This window comes from Eufriesea mexicana, unplaced genomic scaffold (assembly GCF_001483705.2).
Source record: "Eufriesea mexicana isolate 0111107269 unplaced genomic scaffold, ASM148370v2 scaffold1137, whole genome shotgun sequence".
NCBI classification, from domain to species: domain Eukaryota; kingdom Metazoa; phylum Arthropoda; class Insecta; order Hymenoptera; family Apidae; genus Eufriesea; species Eufriesea mexicana.
The window spans coordinates 581,102-597,084 of record NW_016909254.1 but is presented as its reverse complement, the minus strand read 5'-3'; the positions used below and the strand labels follow the sequence as shown (position 1 = coordinate 597,084).

Here is a 15,983-nt window from a genome sequence, read left to right as displayed (position 1 = left end):
CGCTCTTCCTCTTCTTGCCCTATTAGAATCCACTCGCGGCGCGATAGAGATCCAGATGGATCGATAAGTAATTTTAATGCCATTTTTGACGCTCGATTCGCGACGTATTCGCGAGCTGCTGTCACGGTGTTACTAGGACGCTTTTCAGAATCATACTCGACGTCTGCATTTTGCCAATCTGTCAGTTTCGCGCGATTGTCACGTAATTTTACGTGCAACGTAATATGTTGGGGTTAATTAAATCTGGTCGATGCAAGACCGTTGCATAGGAGCGTCAAACGCGACGATAAGCAATAATTAACTGCGACTATCGGCAGAGTATTGGCATTAACTTCGCTCTCCGTCGCGTTATCTTCACACTTGGCTCCTACGGACGCTGGCTTCCATTGTTTGCTGAATCTCCAGCCCGTAGAAAGAATTCCGAGGAGATAGGGAGGGACGAGTTAAACTCGGTCCCTGATTTAACGCCCGCATTTCCATCCGACACTTTCCATAATCGCGAAACAACCGACATTTCTCACTGGTTGCTCGCGATATTTGTCATTAACGTTCGTCGTGCGCGATTATTGTTCCGTGCTATTGAAAAATTCGGTTATTTATGCAACTATGAGACACTGAACCTCGACGTCTCGATGGAGACTCTATCATACGATGAAATCACGAAGTCGAAGGACTTTGAACGATTTAGAGGCACGTAGCATCGTATCGTCTTCTCCATTGTGGTATTAACGTATTTCTATTCTCGTTTCAGATACGATTTTTCATAAGTGGAGCAAATTTTTTGCTCGAGGAGACCGACGTAAGCTTCGTTGTCGTATCTTCAGCTATAATTAGGGGAATTTAAGTTTAAATAGAACTGTGCTACGAATGAGTGTCTGCTATATTAATTCATTTTTGCAACAAGGGAAACTAGTCTCGATCCATATGGCGAGCTGCTGGGTACCCTCGAACCTCCCTTGAATAATTCGTATTCCAAACTCGTAAGAATGATTAACTTTTAACGATCTCTGGCCGATTTCTCAACGGCGACGTTTCGACCACGCGAAGCACTGGGAAAAAGCGTACAAAGTGAAAATTCCGATTAAGATTCCCACGATCTAGAGAGTCGGGCATTAACGGAGAACGAGCGGCGCGGTACATAGTAATAAAATAGTTAATACTCGATAAATCGTGTCGGTGACGGGTCCAGCAGTGTGTCATCAATCGGTCGCGTTGAAGGGAGATAAACGGTGGATAAAAGGGGGTAGCAGGGGAGAGACGGGACCGGTTAGCAAAGGTGGGCGCATCCACCGGTTCACGACCCCACTTTCGTTAACTGCTTTTAATTGCCCCGTAATTGAGATTAATGGAAAGGCATGCGGGCGCTCGTGATATCACCCTCGGCGAATTAAAATTAAACCGTACGACTCGGGCCGCAAAAGAAACCGCCGCGCTCGTTTGCTTTGAGTTCGTCACGCGATCCTCCGCGGTTCACGCGGACGAAAGAAATCGCTATAAAACATCACGCCATAAAGCTTCATCGTTTTGTCGTTCCGTTTCGCAATTTCATGGCGTACGTACGTAGCTGAAGAGGTTCACGTGCTGGGAAGACGGTCACTCGATATCTTAACGCGGTCCTTTTTTGCCAACAGCCTCGTACCGTATTGTGCAACGTCGACTCGTCGTTGCATGCCGACGAAATTGCCCCGTTATTACTTCATCTAGTCCAGAATGCATCCAATCGACGGCTTTTCGCGCCACGCTCCGCGTAATAAATTTTAACGTTGCTCCTTTTATTGCGCCGATCATAACCGCCGATGCGTAAGTGATACCGTGTCTGCTGCTTTTAATTCAATTTACATTCAAACGCTGCTATCTTTTCGTATCTTCAGGCGGTAATCCTTCGATCGATGAACTCGATAATTCGCTCGTGCCAGGTCTACGAAAAAATCTGCCTTTACGTAGGAATCTATTTGCTCAGGCATACGTTGGCGGAATGGAATTAACACCGAAACTAGCAAACATGTCAAAGTGGCTTGTTTCGGATATTTTATTTTTGCAGTCCCCGTAAACGCGCAACTGCTTTTAGCAAGACTAATATTGACAATTCTTTAGATAGGTTTTCAATTATGCTACGCTTGAAAAATTTTCAACCAAGTGCAGTAATATTAATATTCTTCCGTTATTTTCTTCTCGACGAGAAACAAACTCTAAAATTATGTTCTTTTTCTTCGCTTCTACTTCGTACCAGGTAGATTTAACATCCCCGCGCGTCCTATGCTTATATTATAGTATCTTAAATCCAAAAAAATGACGGTAATTTCATGGTACCGCCACAATTATTATCATTCGCGTATACTAAATTTAGATATCCCTCCCAACTTTGTATTTTCCTCTTTTCTGAGTGCGAGCACGTTGTAAGGTACGCGAATGAACGGGCGAAAAATTGCGTAAACAAATTCGAGATAAGAAGCGTCCGCGCGAGGAATGCGTTTCAGACAAACGTTGAAGTTCCACGAAGAGATACACGTCGTCGGAATGGTCCCGCGAATATTACACATCGCGACTTTCCCATGAGTACTACAAACGCTATCTTTTTATTATATCCATATCTGTCTACTAACACGCGCGTTGCGTGGGTGTGACCATCGCTCCTTTGACTCGGACCAACCACACCGTCGTCCATGTAGTTCGTACAGTTCGGGTGTCGCTTATTTCCTCTTTCTTCGTGTTCCCCCTAACGCGCCGACCGCCTCGAGGGTCCTTCAAATGGACCGAAATCTCACGTGCTTTTCATGACCGTCAAGTGGCGCTAGGACCACCCGAGAGTAACGCGTGCCATTAATTTCTAAAAATGGAGCCCTATGATACTCGTCGCGATGCATCCGCCAACTTCCATGGGCGTTCCTTCGAAGAATTCAAAGCACCTGCAGGTATACGTTCAACTGCTCCTATTTTACCGTGATTACAGCCCAGCCAGAAAACGCGAATAAATTAGAGAATCCGACAGAAATCGAATATTCGTTCACCCTACTCGCAATAATACCTCTATCGACGGCCATTTCGAACCTCCTCTATCGTACTGTGCACGAGCTAGAAGATCGCAAAGCGGATGAGACAGAACGACTGAAAGCTCGTCGTCCGGAGACAATAACGTCTGCCAATTTGGCAAATGTATTCCGACATCGGTTCATTGTCCGGTTAAGTCGAAATCGTTCGAGTTAACGCGAATACAGGCTATTAGCACCAACACAGGTTCAAAGCGAAGTTACTCGAGTGCCGTGACCCCATGTTTCGCCTACGAAACATCGCGGAGTGCAAGGCGGGAACCCGTTGGAGTGGTAGACCGTGAGGCGACACATCGTGCCGTGGTCTATTCACTCGAGATAGGGAAAAGACGTGCATAGGTGTGCGTACACGGAGCGTCTTAAGGAAACAGCTGAGAGCGGAGAAGACGAGTGTTCCCCGGTATGATACATCCACGACGAAATTAATGTCCCAGGATTCTCGGTCCCAAGGACAGAGGCTTGTACGTTTCGAGGACGAAACATTCTATCGCAACGGTGCCACCAACATCCTTGCATTCCGCCGATCGGCCGCGATACGATAAATTTTCCGAGGCTCTGCGTCGCGCGGTGTATAGGGAAATAGCGTTCGCTTTTAAGGCATCTCGCCTTATCTTGCAACCGCGAGAGGTACCATTTTAATCGCTGCTCCACTGTTTATCGAGCTGCAACGCGGCTTGCGTGGTTCGCATAGCTGGCAGTACGTACGCCCGACGTTGCTGTGACCTAGTGGCTATTGTACGAGTACTCGAAAGATCGGTTTTTGTTACAGGTAACAGAGACTAGGCGGTAAATTGGATCTTCCGGCCTAGGCCGATCGATTCGTTTACCCTGGAAAATACGCGGGGAGGAGATTGTCCAGCGCGCAATCGGAGGTTCGACAACCTCGACGCATTCCACGGTTGGGAGGCGAAATACTCGAGAGGGTAAGTATACGTGGCCAGCGGGAGTGGGAGGAACAATAAACGGAGCTAGGATGGAACTAGCGCAGAGTTAGCGCGAAGCCTGCTCGTCAGCGAAGAAAACTCGGTGTCGTGGAAAGGTTTCGGCGCATGTGGAAAAGCCGGCGCCTCTCGTTGGTCGGCGGACACCCACGCCCGGGTGTAACGTGCACTAATACGACGGTAGCGTACGCGCTCACGCGCTCACGCGCTCACGCGCGTGCTTATGCGTGCAGGACGGGACAAACCGCGCGAGAGTTGCAGCGAGGGACGCATACACGTATCGCATTGACGAGTTCCCGCCCGAGTCGGCGGTTGGTCGTTGCTTTGGCAGCTCCTCGTCTCTCCCAGGTAGCGTGCCGGCGGGAGAGAGCGAGAGGGCGTCGCGACGACCGGGACAGAACGGGACGACGAGGGACAGGCGGATAAGGACGGAGATAAGGGAGCGTGGGAGAGAGATAGGCCGCGGGAGCGAGAGAAAAAATGCAAAGGGGAAAAAAGGGGAGGAGAAGGAGGGGTGAGGAGGGAAGAATGGAGCAAGGTTCAGAAAGGGAGAGGAAGACGAGGAGAAAACACGAAGGCACGAGAAGAAGAGAAGCGGCGGAAGGAAGCGAGCGAGAACCGTTGTTACAAAGAGAGATTAGAGGAAGATGGGTAGATGGAACGGTAAAAACGGAGGAAAGTAACAAATACCTTGGCGGGAAAGGTGGGAGGGGTTAGGAGGGGGCTAAGAAAAGCACGGGAAAAAAGAGGAACGGACGGAAAGAGTAGAGAGGCTGGAAAGAAGAGGAACGGTGGAAAAGGGACGGAGAAACCGCGTAGAAGAAGAACGCGATAGGGGAGTGAAAGAAGGCGCGAGAGAGAAAGAAAGAGGGGTAGAGCGCTCGTATGGTCGGCTTGCCGCCTGCCGCGTAGTAGTAGCGTGCCGAGCGAGCAGCAAGCAGTGCCGAACGTCGTCGTCGTTTCTCAGTGTCGCCGCGGCGGTCGTGCCAGACGGTTCTCTTATGGAAGTTTTTCCTAGTGCGCGCGCAGCGTCTCGTTTCGTTTCGTTCCCTTCCGAACGCGTGAGTTTGATACAACGTGCAACCCGCTGGATTATATTGGATTAAGTGTACTTACGCGTGGACGTGTCCAGAGGATCATTGACTCGGTGACGCTCTAGAATCGCAATACGGTCAACGGAATCACGGAGAAAAACAAACGGGGCAGCAGATTTCGGAACAGCTCGTCCAAGGATACCAGCGTTCGGTGTTGTGACAACATTGCGACTTTATCGACGAATACAGTTTGTCGTTACGGTACGCCTGTCGCACCAAAGGTCGTGGTCGAAGCGCGTGTAAACGAAGAAACATCGAGACGATCCGCCATCGCGAGTTTGAAAAGTGTAACAACGCCGAACGCCACGTGCTACACTCACGCCACTACGGAGCTGAATTTCGAATTCCGCGCGATTCCCCGGTGTCTCGCGGTCGCGTCTCATTCTCGCGGACAGATCCGACGCAGTTTTCTCAGTGAAAAATCCTAGTTATCGGTGGCTATATTTCTCGTGGCCGTGGAACACACGGCGGGTGGCACATTGTAGCGTGTCTTGCGGCACGTTTGTACAAGTGGATTTAACCTTGCGATCGAACACGTGGATGCATGCCGTCCTGTCGACGACGCCGTGCTTCTGAGAGGCGAAGCTGCCTGCACGAAAATTCCAGGTTAGAAACATATTTCGACATTTTGGCTATCGTTATTGTTATTCGTGTGTTTGTCCAAAGGCTATGCGTAGTTTTACGTAGAAATAACGTTCCCAGATATTCGTATTTATTTCAATAATTGCGTTTTTGATATTTCCATTGACATCTATTAGCGTTCCTAAAAAACATTTGTTTGCCGATGGGTGCATCGTTTGCGCTGGTTTCTGCGCATCGCGTAATATTGTAAATATAACGTGGACTACCTTGTAACGATGCGTAAAATATTATTTTTCTTCCCAATTATGCGATACATATTAAATTGATAAAATTATTTCGTTTTCTCGATGCATAAAATATATATATAATAATTCGAACAATTACGTATGGTTGATAGGCTCCGAAATGCAAGTGAACGGCGAGCGTCAGTTGTTTTGACGTGGATGGGGGGAAGTTGAAATGGGGATAATATTTGTTTACCATAGGACGACTTTATCAAACGGTTCGAAAGGCATGCACGTTTTATGCGTCGAGCTGTCAAACGTGGTTCTGTTGAATGTCGAAAGTGACGTCGATAATCGTATTGACTTATCCCAGACCTAACCCGGGTTATGAAACGATTTATTTCGAATGTTTCGAATATATTTTCTTTTTCTTCTTCTTTTTTTTGTTTCTTAATTGCGCGCTGCAATTTCAGTTTTATTTACGTTTGCCACTCGAAGCGATTTTCGATCGTTATCCTAGATAGCGATCGCTGTGTTACTCTTATCGCTGGCTCGGTTATCACTTGACATTGGGGTTACGTGAATATTACTATCGCGATAAAATCGGCGTTATAAATTACAAGTGACATAACTTATTCATTAATCGAAACAACCGTTGCGCTGTATAACAGCTGTTAACAATACCCTGTCGATAAGTTGTCTAAAATTGTCACTGAAAATCATCGCGAATTAGGCTATCGATGGTTATCATGGTGGCGATACGTTGTAATCGGAATTCCCTTTAATCCGTCCGTGAATCATCCTAATGTAGTACACGCACAGTGACATTAGTATAAATAGTTTACTCATATATAGCTCGAAATATTGTTTCCTGCTATTTATACAAATTATAATTGTTATTGTTATCGTTACTCGTTATCGATTTTATTATTTTATTCCAAACACTTCGCCACGTATTTTATTTATTTTACGTTTTGTGTTGCAAATTAATAATTTTGAAACAGGTATACGTCGAAATGCGATACGCAAAAATGAACCTGTCGAGTAATGCCGTTGCATTAAAAAGAGTCAGCATGGTTGTATAACAGCGTTCATTATTATTCGAACAATGGCAAATTCTAATTTTACTGCAGTCGTATAATTATCCTTCGTAACGGCAACAGTCATAGTCAAAACATGACTCTGTAACGCTTAGCATCGCAGCGTTATGAAAATACCAAGTATACTCAGTTTATACTAAGCTCTCTAATTGGGTCACTTCTGTTGATTCGTATTATCATCGATTTTGAAACGCACTCGATTCACGCTAAAAATCCCGATCACGATCCGTTTCGTTGCCATGACGATATTTATCTGAAATATAGGCTGTATCGTCGCTCATCTTCGAACTAACGAGATCAGACTATTTAAACGTCTAATATCAACTTTCTCGCGATAAAGAAAATTATACGTCTGCCAAGTTTCGTAAATCGTTCGTTATTCGGCAACGATTATGTTCTCAACAATTACCGCCCCCGAAACACACCGAAGCGGGACAGATATCGGTAAACCGATCTTTCTTTCATCGAACCCGCTCCCAAAACACGTCGAGATTTATGTAAACGACATATTTCCTTCGCTGAGAATTTCCTGCTTCGCTGGGAAAAAGGCAATCGATGTGCCGTTGGATCGAGTTAGCGTGAAAAATATTAGAAAATAACCGGGCGTATCGGTGGAGCAAAAAGAATCGCGTTGTTTGCGACGCAGCCAGCCGCGAGTAGCCTCTAAACGAGTCGAAGAGAGTTGCTGGCTGGTCGCTGCATAGTGCTCAGCAACGACAAACGGTAGTAGTGGTTCGTAATCGGTCGATTTATCGAACTGCCGATCGGTATCTGCCGACTCGTTCGGCGAGTATGCGCGACTCTCGAAGGCGAAATCCTGATTACGATTCCGCTCAATGTCGCAGTGACATCATCGAGGATCATCATCCTCTTGGAATTCCCTGCCGATTAAATCTGCACGCGTTAACCGTGATTCCTCGTGTTGCGCGCGGGCGCACGCGCGAATACTCCCCCTTCCTGGATCCACCGATCGCACCCAGGAAAATTTGCATTCGAGGTTTGAATATTTTTAGGAACCACGTCTCTAGAGATCCGATCCTTGTCATTGAGATTTTCACGGCTAACTTTATTTTCGGAGTGTTTACGCGCGATATGGCTACGATAATAAACACTCCACCAACGACTTTAGCTTCGAGTCTATAATTTCCTACGAATAGGATCACTCGTCTACGAAAATATTTAGCAGTCGCTTAGAAATTATCGAGGGGGTTAATTACCCAATGATCTATCGATTCTTACTGTACACGGATTGAAATTGGAAATTGGCCTCACGCGAGATACACGAAAAATCTTATCGTTCACCGATCCACGAGATGTTATCTGCTATTTTTAATGCTAACTCGCAGTGTAAAATGGAAGCTCCTCGAGTGAAATCTCGGTGCTCCCGTTGACCTCCCTTTCCGCCATTTATCGCTGTTTATCGCGATCTATCAAACGTTTCGAACGATCCAGATACGCGGTCGACAAAAGGGTCTCGATGTCGACAAGAGTTCCGGTACCGTTTGTAACGTACGGCCGTACCTATCCCGACAATGTTGTATTCCTCGCCATTATCGCACAGAGGTGCACGCGTAAGAGTCCGCGCGTGGAGCGAATTGCCGCCGTGTCAACCGCGAATGATTGCGAAAGTGAAAAATCAACCGCGGCGACAATGGCGCGCCGCCGGTCCTTAGTTCGAGCCAGGGGACCGAGCTATTTTCTGCCAGTCGAAACACACGCGATGCCGATGAGCAAATTCTGCGAACGTGGCTAGCTTTTAATCAACGATAGACCGCGCTGCTTTCGTCATGGCCGCTTGCCACGACGTCTATTGTTCTCCGTTATGGTATCGCAAAAAGACCGCCTGGAAATCGAAATTAGAGGAAGCTCCGTGGAAGGACAGGTTGTCGTGAGTCGATTATACGACACATCGGTAATGTCGGCCAAAATCCGCGGGAACCATTCGAGTTTCGAAATACCGATGCGAAGTCACGGTAAATAAGAGATCGGAGTCGTTGGGTTTATCTTTATTGTATAGGCAGTCATGCGAAGCAGTAAAATAGATACGACCAAACTGATAAAATAGTATAAATAGTCTAAGGTGAACAGAGGTGAAGACGGAATAAATAGCGGTGCGAATTCTTTTAACCCTTTGCACTCGGGAGACGCCCTTCAGTCGCCATTTAATCAAATTTCGAAGATCGATATTAATTAACACGTTGAATGCTAAGTCATTCCCTGGGGATTGACAGTAGCTTTTTCGTTTGGACGACGTGGATTCTGGGGACTGACAGCGAACTTTTAGTTTGGTCGACATCGGTGCATGAGACTGGCATTGTCAAGGGTTAAATTATTAATAGCAATTAATATATCGCAAAAACTAAGTTTCCTCTGCCGAAGTAAATCTTTACACTACCGTGGCTTTTTCTGACTGATCCTCTCGAGGTGACTTTTGCCTTTTTGGCATTTCCCACCCCATTATCTTCTGTTTATAATTCGTGTATATTTGTGCATTGTCTGCACCATTCTCACAGTCCAAACGACAAAGTGAAACAAAGTAATCTGTTCATAGTCTTCGGCATACTTGAGCATTCGGCATATAGTGCTCACTCGCTGCCGCCTGAGCGGAAAGTGTAGCAAATTTAAGATAATGTAACGGTGTGCGAGGTATCGAAATCAAATCATCATCTTTATAGCAGAAAATCTTTCAACTCCTACTACTCCTTAGCTGAAAAATCGTCAGTGCAAAGGGTTAAATTAGAATTCACCCTTACTTTTGGCGTCCACGAGCAATGGCGCCTCTATTCTCCCGATGGAAACGTCAGCTCTGTTCTCGACGGGTTTCGTGGAAGTTTACACGAGCAGCGAATTAGAAGTTCGTTTGTTCTCGCGAAGGAAGACATCGAGGTAGCCATTGTCGCGACCGATCGAATTCTTATGGGGAACACGTGCGAGCTACCGCGGATGGGATCACGAAAGTATTTCTTCGGCCATAAATCGCTCTTACGTGATGTTTCCGGCGCGATCGACAGTCTACCGACTTGTGAATGGCGGTCGAACGTTTATCACCTCCGAATAAACATAATGCGCGTGTGTTCTCAGACCGTCGAGTCACACAGATATTCGTGTTTGTCATGCGACTCGAACCGAGCACTCGTCGCAGCAGTCTGCTCGTGATAAGATTGCGACTCCGATTTTCCTCTACCTCTATCACTTTTTGGGAACGTACCAACGGTCGTCGATCATTGGAAATCGAAGTAACTGGAAAACGAACGAGACTCGGTGTCCTCTGTCGTTAATACCTATTTTAATTCCCTCCTGTTTGAGGAACGTTTTAGCAAGGCTCATACCAGGTCGTGCAAATATTCACAAATTATTATGGCACGATTACGATTTCGAAAAGCTTCGAGAAGTAAGGAAACTGTAGAGACACTGTGCTCGATGAAATTCTTCCTCGCTCCTGTTACTCTTTCCATGTTTTACGATTAGATGAAATTTAAACGCTGTAGGCTTTCGACCCACAGGAGGGACCACGTGGTCAACACGTGTTGTTTGTCCTTTGGGAAAGATGACTCCTCTTGGGTGCTCAGTTCCGCGCCGTAGCCTCTGTGAACCCGACGCCGGAAGCGATCATCTTGTTTACGGAATCGCTCGAGCTTCGTTCCTTTCCTCGTTCGTTGCTCTCATAATTTTCCCATGGCGCGCTAAGAAATTTTCCTACTATATAATCGCTATATTCTCAGGTTGTTTTATCAGAAGACAGCTTAGCCTCGCCGGTAGATTTACATAGATATTTTGGTCCGTATCTCCGTAAAACCTGAGCCTTTTCTTCGACTCTTTTCCTAACCACAGAGCTGTTTAACATATTCCCACCACACACGTTGGTTTCCTTCACCTTTGTCATACACACATTTTACAATTCGTGCGTGACCCAGTTCGGAAAACAATGAAACTCGACGAATGGCTCGAGAAAGCAATCGCCTCGCAGCGGGCAACAGTTAGACTGACTATACCTCGCGATACTTCATTCACAAAATCGACGTGAATCGCGGGGCTCGCGAGGAACGAGCCTCTAATAACCGGTTAAAAAGAAAGAAAGTATCGGAAGAAACGATGAAAAGGGAACACTCGGACTCGTAATCACGTTCCCGCGTGGAATTCGCGCAAGATAATCGCGAGTGACGTCGGGTGAAAATAGCAATGGTTGTTTATAGTCTCGCACTGTGCCGGTATTCACGATCGGAGATGGCGCTTTTAACGATGAGATTGGTTTTTGCCGCGGTTCCCTGGAAATACGTGGCTCGCATTCGTGGACAGCGTCTCCGTGAAAAACTGCATCGTGATTCACGATACGCGACACGAGCCTCATACCGGCGGCCATAATCGAGAGGAACTTCCGACGCGGGACGACGCGAAATGTCTTTTTTCCCCGGGACTTAGAGAACAGCGACGATTCGTTTTCGAGCAGAGGATGCAGTCTCGTGACGCGACGAATGGGATCAACCGATCTTTTTGCGCGGCTTTCATCCACGGTGGTTATAAAGGAACTCGCCATGGGTGTCCGCGCTGCTCATTTCTCCGAGTTACGTGGCCCATTTGCTAGATTACGACCGGTGACAAGGTTCGTTGCTATCGCCGCGGCTATCCTGTCGTAGGTTGACGGTGGTGGTAGGCTTTGAATTCGATCCGAACCCGAAGCAATTACGTATGCTCGGTGCGCGTGGATGCCGATCGAGTATTTATTTCCGAGCGCCGGAAGTGATGCGTGGTACAGATTGGCAGTAGCATGACCTTTTACGAGGGACATTGTTTGGAGCATTTTGCCGAGTCGGATAGGTGGTTGGCTGCGACTCGGGCGCGGAATGGCTTTCTTTTCTTGCCCGATGGAAGAAAGATTGTTAATATTCATTGGTCGATAATTAGTTTCCGAGCGACCGAAGAATAGCAATGCGATTTTTGCAACGGGTACACCTCGGTAGTTATAAATAGGCATTGTAGGAAAGAAGCTATTTGCTATCCGCTGATTTATGATCGCGGCCAATAGAACTTTCTTCGATTTAAATGGAAACGCTGACTACGTTCGCAGAACCTCTCGGAACACGTCAACGCTTTCAGCAACGTTGATGCATCGCGTTGAAAAAGCCATGAAACCTGTTGAAGCAAATAAGCAGACAAGAAACAGAAGCTGTCCGGTATCGTGTGATTTACAATCGCAACCGGCACAATCCTCTTCGATTCGAGAATGGGAACGCGCTTGTATTCATAGAACCTTTTACACCGTGCTACCAATCCCGATATCACGGCGAACCGACGAGCAAGTCATTTCCAAACTCGATAACCGGAGAAACACGATAACGCGATTTTCTTCCATTCACGAGGGATCGTCGGCAACGAGTTAAACCGCGTTTCCGAATAAGAATTTACGAAACAGGAGCTGTCCGACCGACCGCTGATTTACAATTGCATCGAACACGATACCCACGATTCGAACGGAAGCACCGATCTCGTAAAGGAAGCCCTTTCAAAGTCGATTACGACGGCATTTCGCGTCGCCAACGCGCCTCGTCTTCCCCGTTAAGCCGGGGTTTCGCGTCCCTCCCGCGTTCTGTCTGTCATTTCTACCAACCTTTACGCGCCTCTGCAGAATCGACCGCATCACCGGCCATGATTTACATCCTGCATTTATGACGCAACGTAAAATCGTGCACAACTTTTCGCCGGCCACGGACGCGAAGCCGGGAGCGGTTAAACGCCTTCTTCTCCTTCCGTGCTCGCTCTTTCCGGCATCGCGCCTCTTCTCGCGCATGCGCCTCTCCTTTGAACCTCGCTCGCACGCGCGCCTGCGCCTCGCATCGCGATATATGAAATATTTACGCGCGATCCGCATTTTATCCCTTGGAACCTGCGCCGCTTCCAGGGACCGCGATAATACGCTCCTGGATCCTGCTATCCAAACTGTCAAATCTCTCGAAACGACTACGAATTTCTTTTTCCTTTGTCGACGGGAGTAATCTCAATTGTTATCGAGAAGCAGGTATATGCGTTACAGAGATAGATAGATCCACGGTTAACAAAGTTGCAGCCGTGTGCTGGATGTCATGGCGGAGTTAATGAGATCGCGGTGGATAATAGAACGATGATGGAACAGGGTGAAATGCGTGATACGTGTACAGCTTCTTCAGTACGATACGATATTAAATATTTGAATTCGGGATATCGTTGGGTGGCGCGTAAAAGGTTGGAAAATTCATCGGCGATGGACGGTTTAGTAGGAATCGGGGTCAACGGCTTGCCTATCGTTGGGTTTTGCATAAAAATGATTTATTGCAACGGCGACCGTGCCGTCGAAGAAGATATCAAATCGACGTTTCATATGCCGTGGCGCGTTCCGCGCGCGGCCCGCAAAAATCAGACGTCCGTTAATTTTTATGGAACACCGCTGACGATGACTGACGCGGGGAACGGTTAAAGCGCATTCTCCTCCGTCTATCTTTCAATGGTTTATCGTACGACCGCAGACATCTGTATATCTAGCAGTACGATGTATGAAATATTTATGCGCAACCCGGCCTTTATTCACTTGACATCAATGCGCTTCCCCCTTTCGCGATGCGTTGGTAGCGATGCGTCCACATTATCGGATCGAACGTTCGTGTACGCGCCCAATAATGCTTCTCTCCGTGCACGCCATTTTTTCTTTTCTTCCTTTTCCCCCCCCTTTCCTTTTCTTTTCCTTCGATAAAAATCTCGACGTTCCATCGAGATGCATTTAATCGCCGACGATGAGAGAAAAATAAGAGTACGTTGCGCCGGTTAGGTCCTTGATTCGGGTGGGAAAGAAGTCACGGTCTTCGAGGTGATGGAATTTTTGCTCGTGTGCAAATGTTTGCGATGTATTAAGAAAATTGCGCGGATAAATATTTGCTCTAGACTGGATAATATCGATATGTTATTTTTTTTATTTTTCCCTTGCCCTTTTCTCCGCGAGTTCGCGCGAGATATAAAATGGAGGGAAGGAAGATTCGAGGTGTTGCTGTTGGTTTTTATTTAATTACCTTCGGTTTCTTTTTATCGTCTGGGATGGTAAATAAGCCGGAGAATTGTATTAGCGGTGCAGCGAGGTGCATTGAAATATTACTCGTAATAAAAGTGATTTGAGGCGAGATAATGGGGTACATAAATAAATGGCGACTGGGAATGCCGGGGAAATATATAACTAATGCCTAAATGATTTGGAATCGATCGCGGTTATATCATCTAGCGTTCGACTAATCGTTTCGTCTCGTTTATATTTCAATATTTTAATGCATATATTCGCGAGGCGCTAACTCCGTGCTCGCAACGCGCCGTTTAGTTTCGATACTTTTACCTTTTTTCCCTGGTAACAAGCGGCTTGCGGTATGAGGTTTAAATATGTTGTAAATTCTTCGCTCAACTGATAGGTTTATCGACAAAGAAGAAGGCGCGCGCGGTGCATCTGAATGTACATACACGTCAGTTGGACGAAGTAATTTATTATTTGAGAAGTATTCGCTGTTAATAAAGCCCGGTACTATGTAGGAAGCTAGGCTGTTGGCGGACGCAAGAAGAAACAATGACTAAAACGATGCAAAATTAACGAGCATGCTCGAGCAACAAGAGTTTGGAACCGACTTGTTGTCGCTGGTTCTGTTTATTTTTCAACCGGATGAAGGATACTAATAGTCCCGCCGATATAGTGCTTCTTATTAAGGAATACCGATAAGTCAAGCTTATCATCGAAATCGTGAGATTTCAGTTTGCCGATCGCCATTCGATTGGCAGGTGAAATTTTCCTGCGTATTCGCGGAATCCGAATATTTTCCACTTAACTCTTTGCAGCACAGGATTTCAGATAATAAAACAGACCCACGTTAAACACATAGCGCATAGAAATTTTATTGCGTTTTAAATGAAACGAAATTGATATAGAACCAATTTTTATAAAAATTAACTTACTTTTACGATTTTTCACATAAAACCAGGAAAAAAAGATTGTCGCAATAAACTTTCCGCTTGCTTTATGTAAATTTGACAAAAATATAAACCTATGCACACGCAGCTATCGCAATATTTCGAGGTGGGATTGAAAATGTTCCGCCATGCATTACGGTGCATCAAAAGGTGGGGCACTTTTAATCCCAGCGTGCCCCAAAGAGGTAATCGTGGAAAAATAAACTTTCCCAGACGTATTTCCGAACAACGGACGCGTTCGATATTTCACGACGGCATACTCGATTATACTGGACGATATATTTCTGCGATTTTAAGCGGATCTAAATTACCTTTTGAATAGCGGACGTACGCGCGGACTCGACACGATAACGTGTCAATTTGTCGGGGCGAGGGTAAAAATGACTCGTTAAAACTTTCAATGAAACGAAGCTGACGATTATTAAGTAATCCCATTTATCTCGTACGCGAAAGGAAGCGTGCCCCGGTATACCCAGCGCTCGCCGTTTCAAACGCAAAGTTTACTTACGCGCGCACCCGATGAATTATAACCGTGCGAAATCGTAGCTTGACTTTTACCTTTTGAAACCGTGATACGCTTTCTCGTGAATCATATTTGTTTTCCAGGCCGGGTATACGGGGCTCGGTATCGGGATTTTTATTCGCACGCCGATTTCGACATCGCGGAACGTTCGACTTCGGGACGCGGAAAGGATACTTCATCATCGTTCGCGGAACGCGCGCGTGCGCGTGCGCGGGCGCGAGCGCGGTAACACGCGCTTTAAAATTATGCCTGACGTGTCTACTACTTTCACGTGGAATTACATAGCCGAACGAGTTCCGTTCGACGAGCTCTCGTATGTAGCTCGCGTGGCTCTTGCAAAATCGAAACAACGATTCGCGGGACACGTAAATGTCGCTCCCTTTAGGGCACGGTTACGAATCCCCGCGAGCTGTTGCTTTCGCCACGAGCGGGAAAAATCACAAATTGCTCCATTAGTTACTCGGAATTATCATTTCGCTACGGAACTGTCGGCCAGGGAAA

The 15,983-nt window shown here is 46.6% G+C and overlaps 1 protein-coding gene across 1 annotated transcript in view; it reads left to right on the top strand.

Moving 5' to 3' along the window:
* The first annotated feature begins 4,921 nt into the window (after positions 1 to 4,921).
* LOC108547610 (uncharacterized) overlaps positions 4,922 to 15,983 on the top strand; it is a 155,118-nt gene continuing 144,056 nt past the window's right edge. The window contains exon 1 of the mRNA XM_017900196.1: positions 4,922 to 5,688. The gene's annotated coding sequence lies outside the window, so the exon portion shown is untranslated. The remainder of the gene's footprint in view (positions 5,689 to 15,983) is intronic.